Raw genomic sequence first — 8,634 nt, forward strand, 5'->3', positions numbered from 1 at the left:
GGCAGGGGTGAGTGGGCCGAGGCTACAGTCCCCAGAGCTGAGGAAAGCCCAGCTCTGGGCTCCACGGACGGCACGAGGCAGTTCCTTCTCTGCAGGCGTTGGCAGTTACACCCTGGGTGTGCAGGCTCCCAGCGTCTCCTCGGAGAGCTCAGGAAACTCACCAAGGCATTCGCTGAATAAGAGCCAGCTCTGAAACTGTGAAGTAGCAGCGCCCCCTGCCTGTGTATGGCCCCCATAGCTAGGAAGCCTTCCCAAGCGGGAGGACTCCTTCAAGGAGCTCCGGAGGCTCCCCCAAGGCCGAGAGAACCTCACACAGGCATCCAGGAGCAGCTCTGCTCCCATGGGGACCTAGAACTTACTTGGAACTCAGCAGTCCCTGCTCCTTCTCCCCTTCCTGCTCCCCCACCTACTTACAATCCCAGGAGCCAGCAAAGAACAAAGGCTCTCCCCAGAGCTTCTGCCACACAGGGGTGCTGATGGGTGGGCTGCAGGTGGGCCTGAGCCCCTGGCCCCCTTAGCCCCCGCTGATTCTGTTTGTGGCTGTCCTCAGCTGACTGGATGCTGTCATGGTGGCTTGGCGATTATTATGAGCATCTCGGTTATATTACATTACGGTCTTCTCACTATATTGAGATCACCTCAATTACTACTTAAAGATTAGTGCAAGCTGCCATGACTCACATGCATCCAGTGTTTACTCTTACTTCATGGCCCTAGTAGTGCCGCATTGATGCCAAAGCATGAGAGACTGTCACTTGATTATGATTTCCAAAGGCTGCAACGAATCTGGCCCAATTCCTGACTTGACTTGGACAAGCCTCCTCCCTCCTCCACCCACTATCCCATTCCTAGGTTCCGTTTTCACTTTTGTTCTTCTCCCAGAGTTAGATGCATGTTTTCCTTAATCTTTACATTTAAAAATAACATTAAAATGCAAAGTCATCACATGAAAACACACTTCTCAATTTTCTTTTGTTTTACATCTCAAACATTAAAACAGTACTACTCAATAAACGCCCTCATCAAGTGCTATGAATATACCAGTTGGCATCAGACGCGTCTCCCTGGAGAGCAGTGTTTCTGCATCCACGGATCAACAGTACGCTTGTGACAGAGCTTCCGATTCAGGCAGGCCCTGGCAGGCTAGTTTCACCTCCGCGATTTTACATGCAAGTTAGAGCTACTCCCTGAAACTGCTCCTCCCTGAGTTCTCCCTGTCAGGGATGGAGATGGAGAAGCTATCCATAATACTTCTCTGTTCCTTAGCCCCACAGCCAACATGTCAGCCTGTCCTCTGCTCTGCCTTCAAAGCACGCTTTGTGGCTGGCGACTTCCTGCCACTTGGACTGCTACTACCAGGAACCAATTTCTCATTTATCTTCAGCCCCAAGGCTCCTGCCCTCACCCTGCCTCCCTCCCATCACACCAGCCAGAAGGATCCTGGCAAACCCCACCTCAGATCATGTCAATTACTAAAAATAAATTCAGGAGCTCTCCACTGCACTCTGGGATTTGACTCAAAACTCAGGTTGGCCCTCCAGGGTTCACCTAATCCACCCCCTGCCTAATTCTCCAACTTCCTTTGGGGTTTCTGCTTTCCTCACTCCTGATGATCCAACCACATGCGTCTCCTGGAATTTATGCCGCCTTCCCACCTCAGAGTCATGGTTCAGCATTTTTCACCCGGTTTATTCTTATTAATCCTGCAGGCTCAGCTTTCATGTTCCTCCTGTGAACTCACAACCTAAGTTATTCTTTCTCATTGCAACATGTTCTTTGCATTGACCCGTGACCATTTACGTATCTATCGTGTGTGATCCCGGGGCAGCGGGGGCAGCGGTTATACATTTTGGGACAGGAAGGAAAGCATCCTTTTGTATGGGATGTATCCCCAGCACCAAGCCCCAGGGTCAGCTGGAGTAGTTGCTGTGTTGACATGGATGGAATGAGTGAAGAAATGAATGGGCTGTATACGGTTGTCAGGATTCACTGATAAAGGTTTAGTGACTTGCCTCCTGCCACACCCCCAGCAAGTGCTCATGCAGTTCCTAGGTGAACTGCACCAGCTGGAAGACTCCCTAGGAGAAGAAATGGGGAGAGGGTTGCAGGAGGCAGGTGAGAAAATTCTAGAACAGTTGGTTCTCCGAGATATAGTCCCCTCAGATTGGGCTGTAAAGATATGTGAGAAGCATAGTCAACGTTCACACTGTGCTCACTTCAGCAGCACAGATACTAAAATTGGAACGATACAGAGAAGATTAGCAAGGCCCCTGTGCAAAGATGACATGCAAATTCGTGAAGCGTTCCATATTTTTTAGTGGAAGCAATTTTGGAAGTGGTGGAAGCTACAAGGATTTTGGCAATTACAACAATCAGTTTTCAAATTTTGGACCCATGAAGGGAGGAAATTTTGGAGGCAGCAGCTCTGGCCCTTATGGTGGTGGAGGCCAATACTTTGCCAAACCATGAAACCAAGATGGCTATGGTGGTTCCAGTAGCAACAGTAGCTATGGCTGTGGCAGAAAATTTTAATTAGGAAACAAAGCTTAGCAGGAGAGGAGAGCCAGAGAAGTGACAGGGAAGCTACAGATTACAACAGATTGGTGAACTCAGCCAAGCACAGTGGTGGCAAGGCCTAGTTGCTACAAACAAGACATGTTTTAGACAAATACTCAAGTGCATGGGCAAAAAACTCGAGGACTGTATTTGACTAATTGTATAACAGGTTATTTTAGTTTCTGTTCTGTGGAAAGTGTAAAGCGTTCCAACAAAGGGTTTTAATGTAGATTTTTTTTTTTTTTTTGGCACCCATGCTGTTGATTGCTAAATGTAATAGTCTGATCGTGACGCTGAATAAATGTCTTCTTTAAAAAAAAGTGCCGTGTAAAGTTAGTCTACTCTGAAGCCATCTTGGTAAATTTCCCCGACGTGTGAAGTTAGAATTCCTTCAGGGTGACACCAGGTTCTCTTTGGAATTTCTATACAACCTGCTTGGGTGGAGAAGCCATTGTCTTCAGAAACCTTAATGTATTTGAACTGATAGTTACTGTTGTGACCTGAAGTTCACCATTAAAAGGGATTACCCAAGCAAAATCATGGAATTATTGGTGATAAAAGTGATTGTTGGCACATCCTATGCAATATATTCAAGTTGAATAATGGTACCAGAAAATTATAGATGGGAATGAAGCTCGTGTATCATCCATTATCATGTGTAATCAATAAACGGTTTAATTCTCTTGAAAAAAAAAATGTTCACACTCGTTGGAAAAAAAAGTCTCCCTTGATTTCATAACGCAGAATGTTGAAAGTAAGGCTCTCCCTGTGACGCCCTTACCCCCACCCCCAATAACGGGAAATACGGGTCGTCTTCTCTGAAGGAAGGTTTTTGGGTTTATCCGAAGGAGGCAGGTGTAAAAGGCCGCTGGGAAACTGCAGTATGCTTTTCTGCCTCTCCTTCTGAGCGCCGCGGGAATGTGGTCTCGGTGATCCCCGCAGCTCGCAGGCCCCACTGGACCCGGCAGAGGCCGGCGCGCCGGGCGAGGAGCCCGGGGCTGACTAACAGCAGAGGGCGCCATAGAGCAGCCCGCACCCGCCTGATGCGGCCTCTGCGCCCGGATGAAGTCCGAGGGCAGCTCCAGCCAGACCCTGCGGCTCTTAGACTGGGGCGGCCCTCGCCCTGCCCTCCTCTGCTCGGCTGTGATTTCGCTGTGCTTCTGCGGGAGAAAATGCTATCAGTGACTCTATGGATATCTGTAAAAATAAATGCCAGCTACTATGACTATTCAGGCGTACAGGGGGCAGGCGATCTTTAGAAAGAAGCTGAGTCTGGGGTAAGGGTGGGAAGGGGGATATGGTTCGTTGTTTTTTGTTTTTCTGCTTGGCTTGTGGAGTCCGTTCAGTATGTAGTGCTTTTTGTTTGGTTGGTTGTTGTTGTTGTTTAATGTCTTAGGTTAAAATTTGTCTTTCTGGGTCGGGCGCGGTGGCTCACGCCTGTAATCCCAGCACTTTGGGAGGCCGAGGTGGGCGGATCACGAGGTCAGGAGATCAAGACCATCCTGGAACAGGGTGAAACCCCGTCTCTACTGAAAATACAAAAAAATTAGCCGGGCGAGGTGGCGGGCGCCTGCAGTCCCAGCTACTCGGGAGGCTGAGGCAGGAGAATGGCGTGAACCCGGGAGGCGGAGCTTGCAGTGAGCTGAGATCGTGCCACTGCACTCCAGCCTGGGCGACAGAGCGACACTCCGTCTCAAAAAAAAAAAAAAAAAAAAAAAAAAAAAATTGTCTTTCTGGGAAAAGTTACTTTTTCCCAGGGTGATTTGACACAACCCTGGTGCAATGCACGAACTTAGATCAAAGAAAACGGACTGAAGAGACTATTTACCCACATGTAGTAGGCCGTTCTTAAAAGAACTTCCACCGGGAAAGGGAGTCATTCAGTCAAGGAGTACTAGAGCTGGAAGAAACTTTCGAAATTAAACCGCCTTTTTATTATTAGATTAAACAGGAGGCCCAAAGAGAAGGAACTTGTCCAAAGTCACAGCACCTTTGAGTGCAGTGGGTCTGATTTCCAGTCTGGGACACAAAGGAAACTGTTTCAGTGAAAGGTTGGTGGTGTGTGTTGTTAAGCTTTCATTCTATGCTGTATTATATAAACATTGTAAGGAAAATTGAGAAAATGCCATTATTTTAATTGCCAGGAATCCTCCCACATCAAGGCTATCATTGTTAATATTTTTGCTCTATAATTTTCCAGCCTTTTAAACTTATATATCCAAACTTGTATTAATACAAATTTATATTAGTTTACTAAAACTGGATCACACCATCCTTATTGCTTTGCAACCACTTTTTTTTTTGTCATCAATATAGCTTGAACACTTTTCCATATCAACTAATATATATCTACATCATAATTCCTAACAGATGCATAACTATTCCCTTCAATGGGTGTACCTTCATTAGTTTAATCAAACCCTTATTGATGGGCATATAAGCTTTTTCCAATGTTAAACTTTTTTTTTTTTTTTTTTTTGCGATGGAGTCTGACTTTGTCACCCAGTCTGGAGTGCGGTGGCACGATCTCGGCTCACTGCAACTTTGCCTCCTGGTTTCAAGCAATTCTCCTGCCTTAGCCTCCCGAATAACCGGCATTACAGACAGCTTCCACCACACCCAGCTAATTTTTGTATTTTAAACAGAGATGGGGTTTCATCATGTTGGCCAGGCTGGTCTGGAACTCCTGACCTCAGGTGATCCGCCCGCCTCGGCCTCCCAAAGTGCTGGGATTACAGGCGTGAGTCACTGCACCTGGCCCAATGTTAAACTTTTATAACACATTTGCATTAAATACTCTCGTCCATACATCTTTTGCACAAGTGGTGTCCACCTACTGATGGGTGTGGCTTTTTGTAGGAATACAGTGTGATGGTGTGGGCTGGGCTTGGACACTGCCATGGAAACTTTCTGCATCTTTACACAAGCCACAACCTTAGTAGCCCCAATTCTCTCATCTTCAAGTGGAGGTGATCGTAGTGCTGGTCTCCTCAGGGTGTTGGGAGGATTCAGTGACATCATATATGGAAAGTGATTGGTCAGTGCTGAGCACACACAAGTCCTATATAAATGTTAACTCTTAGAATATTACTATCATTTACCTCAAACCCTGAAGATTGGCTCAAAATAACCCTCATGGTTTTACTTTACTCCAATTGAGAGTAACTGGAATTTTATGAAGAAGTGTTTGAGTGCTAAACTCTAGTAGCTAAAGCAGTACCTCATTTCTTTCTTAATTCCTCCAGAGGAAAAAATAATGATAAACATAAATGGTGGATGGGCTCTTGAGCTACTTGTTATGTTCTGGTCACATAGCTTAATGCCAGCCTAAAGAGAAAAGTCTATGTTGGCAAGGATGTGGAGAAATTGAAGCACACTATTGGTGGGAATGTAAAATGTGTAACCGCTATGGAAAACAGTATGGCAGTTTCTTAAAAAATTAAACATAGAATTACAATATGATCCCGCAATTTCACTTCAGGGTATATACGCAAAAGAATTAGAAGCAAAGACTTGCAGAGATGTTTGTATGTGTTCATAGCAGCATTATTCACGATCGCCAAGGGTGGAAATAATCCAAATGTCCATCAATACATAAATGGATAAACAAAACGTGGTATACACATACAATGGAATATTATTCAGCCTTAAAATTAAAGGAACGCCTACCACATGCTACAAATGGGTAACTTTAAAGATATCACGTTAAGTGAAATAAGCCAGTCACAAAAGGACAAATATGGTATTATTCCACTCATGAGATACCCAGAGCAGTCAAATTCATTAAGACAAAAGGAGAATGATGGTTTCCAGGGGCTGGAGGAGTTGGGGGGGATGAGGCTGTTGTTTAATGGGTGTGGAGTTTCAGTTTTGCAAGATGAAAGAGCTCTGGAGATGACAGTGGTGATGGTTGCACAACAATGTGAATGTACCTAATGCCACCGAACTGTCCATCAAAATGGTTCAGATGGTAAACTCTGTGATATGCATATGTTACCACAATTAAAAACAAAATTCTCAAAGGAAGAGGCATGCTGTCTCATAGAAGATTCTTAAGTTCCCTTCCTAAGCATCAAGTCTTTTGTGATAGATAAAGCCTCCTCCGATCCCTTCTCCTTTGGAAAATGCTCAAAGCACAGCCTCTGGCTCCCCAGTGCCTTTGAACTCGTCTCCTCTGTTTTGTCCTTATATCCAGGGTCGCCACTATTTCACAGGCCTAAGCAGTGAGAGGGTGAGCACTGAAGCAGAAGCCGGGGTCTCTGAGAGTCTGTTTTGAATCTAGGAGGATGCCGTGAGTCACCAGGACACATGTCATGTTCATATTCCCATCTGAGGCATTGGAAACCCATTCCTACCAACCAAATGTATGAGTCACCCACATTTCTTCTGCTTGGTCCCCACCCTCACCCTGTGTCTCCCTCCCTCCCCTCACAGGTTGCATCATCCTCCCCAGACAGGAATGGGCTGTTGGCACTCTGCTCAGAATATCTCCTGGTTCCCCGTACATGCGGGGTGAACACCCACCCAAAAAGTCTTCCACAGCACGGCCACACCGCTCACTCTCCCTTTCACCTCCTTCACTGAATAGCGCCCAGCCGCTATAGCATTTTTATTTGCTTCCATCCAACATCCGAAGTATGATTTGGTCAAGAAAGGCCGGGCACGGTGGCTCATGCCTGTAATCCCAGCACTTCGGGAGGCTGAGGCAGGCGGATCACGAGATCAGGAGATTGAGACCATCCTGGTTAACACAGTGAAACCCCATCTCTACTAAAAATACAAAAAATTAGCCAGGTGTGGTGGCAGGTGCCTGTAGTCCCAGCTAGGCGGGAGGCTGAGGCAGGAGAATGGCGTGAACCCAGGAGGCGGAGCTTGCAGTGAGCCAAGATCCAGCCACTGCACTCCAGCCTGGGCGACACAGCGAGACTCTGTCTCAAACAAAACAAAACAAACAAACAAACAAAAAAGCACCAAAGTATGATTTTGTCAAGAACATCTTCAGGGTATCCTCATTTGACCATGACATATTCAAGGTAGAAAATCCGTCTCATTTATCTTTGTAACTGCCAAGCACCCAGCACGATGAAATATAATAATAGGTGCTCAATAAATATTTGTTGGGGGAGTGTGCAAATGGGTGCCCCCAAACACACTTTCATGCAAAAACAGACAATTTTGCAATAAACAGACTCCAGCCTTTTATTTTGTTTGCTCTCAGCTCCTTCATACTTTAAGCTCATCTCACTCATTTCTACTAGGTTTCCTTCCTAAAACCTAGAGCGGGTATGGACCATTTTAGTCAAATTTGAGCTGATTGCATCACTTCCATGCACAAAATCTTAGAAAACTACTTATTCTATATACTGAATAAAATTCACATCCCTCTATACTCTTCCCATACACACAGAGAGACAACCTGTGTCATCAGCCAGCAAGGAAACATTTACTGAGGTCTTAGCCTGTACTAGGGACCATCAACAATGAAAAGAATGGTAAAATATTATTTCTGCCCTTAAAGAGTTTGAAATGTGAGTTTGTTACTTGAGGACTGCATGACGCATGCTCTGTTCATTATATAATTGCTCACCTTTTCACCTCTCTTTGGCTGAGTCATGAATCTTCCTCATTTCTGTTCCAGTGCTTTAGCTGCAGGGGGTAGTTTCTGGCCTGCGCACTTTAGGCCAGGGCTGATGCCACGTCATCCCCCAGGATTCTGGGAGAAAAGCCCTTGACTTCTCCCCAACTCTCTCCTTTTTCTCTAGGATGAGGTTAAAATACACATATTTGTTTTCACCTCTTATCCAAGTATATTGAAAGGACTAATGAGAGCGCTTTAAAGCCCTTTTGATAAGGCATGGCATATTGCTAAGGTAATCAACGACTATGTTTTCTTATATGAAAGTTAAAATAAGCCACAGGAAGGAGTCTAGCGTTCCACATTTACCCGCGTTTATTTTTGAAAGCTGTTTTCTTGGCCATTCACCATTAGGAAAACAGAGTCTGAGTACTGTGATTTTAAGGGCCCTTAAACCTATAAATCTTCCTCCCAGATCAGGGTAAATAATTCTCCTTTCTACC

At 45.5% G+C, this 8,634-nt stretch overlaps 1 non-coding gene across 1 annotated transcript; it reads left to right on the forward strand.

Annotated features, from left to right (window-relative positions):
* Positions 1 to 2,208: 2,208 nt before the first annotated feature.
* Positions 2,209 to 2,315, forward strand: LOC126940933 (U6 spliceosomal RNA). The gene has a single exon (XR_007720991.1). It is a non-coding gene; the product is annotated as a U6 spliceosomal RNA (small nuclear RNA).
* Positions 2,316 to 8,634: the final 6,319 nt, after the last annotated feature.

The sequence above is a fragment of the Macaca thibetana genome, chromosome 17 (assembly GCF_024542745.1).
Source record: "Macaca thibetana thibetana isolate TM-01 chromosome 17, ASM2454274v1, whole genome shotgun sequence".
Lineage (NCBI taxonomy): Eukaryota > Metazoa > Chordata > Mammalia > Primates > Cercopithecidae > Macaca > Macaca thibetana.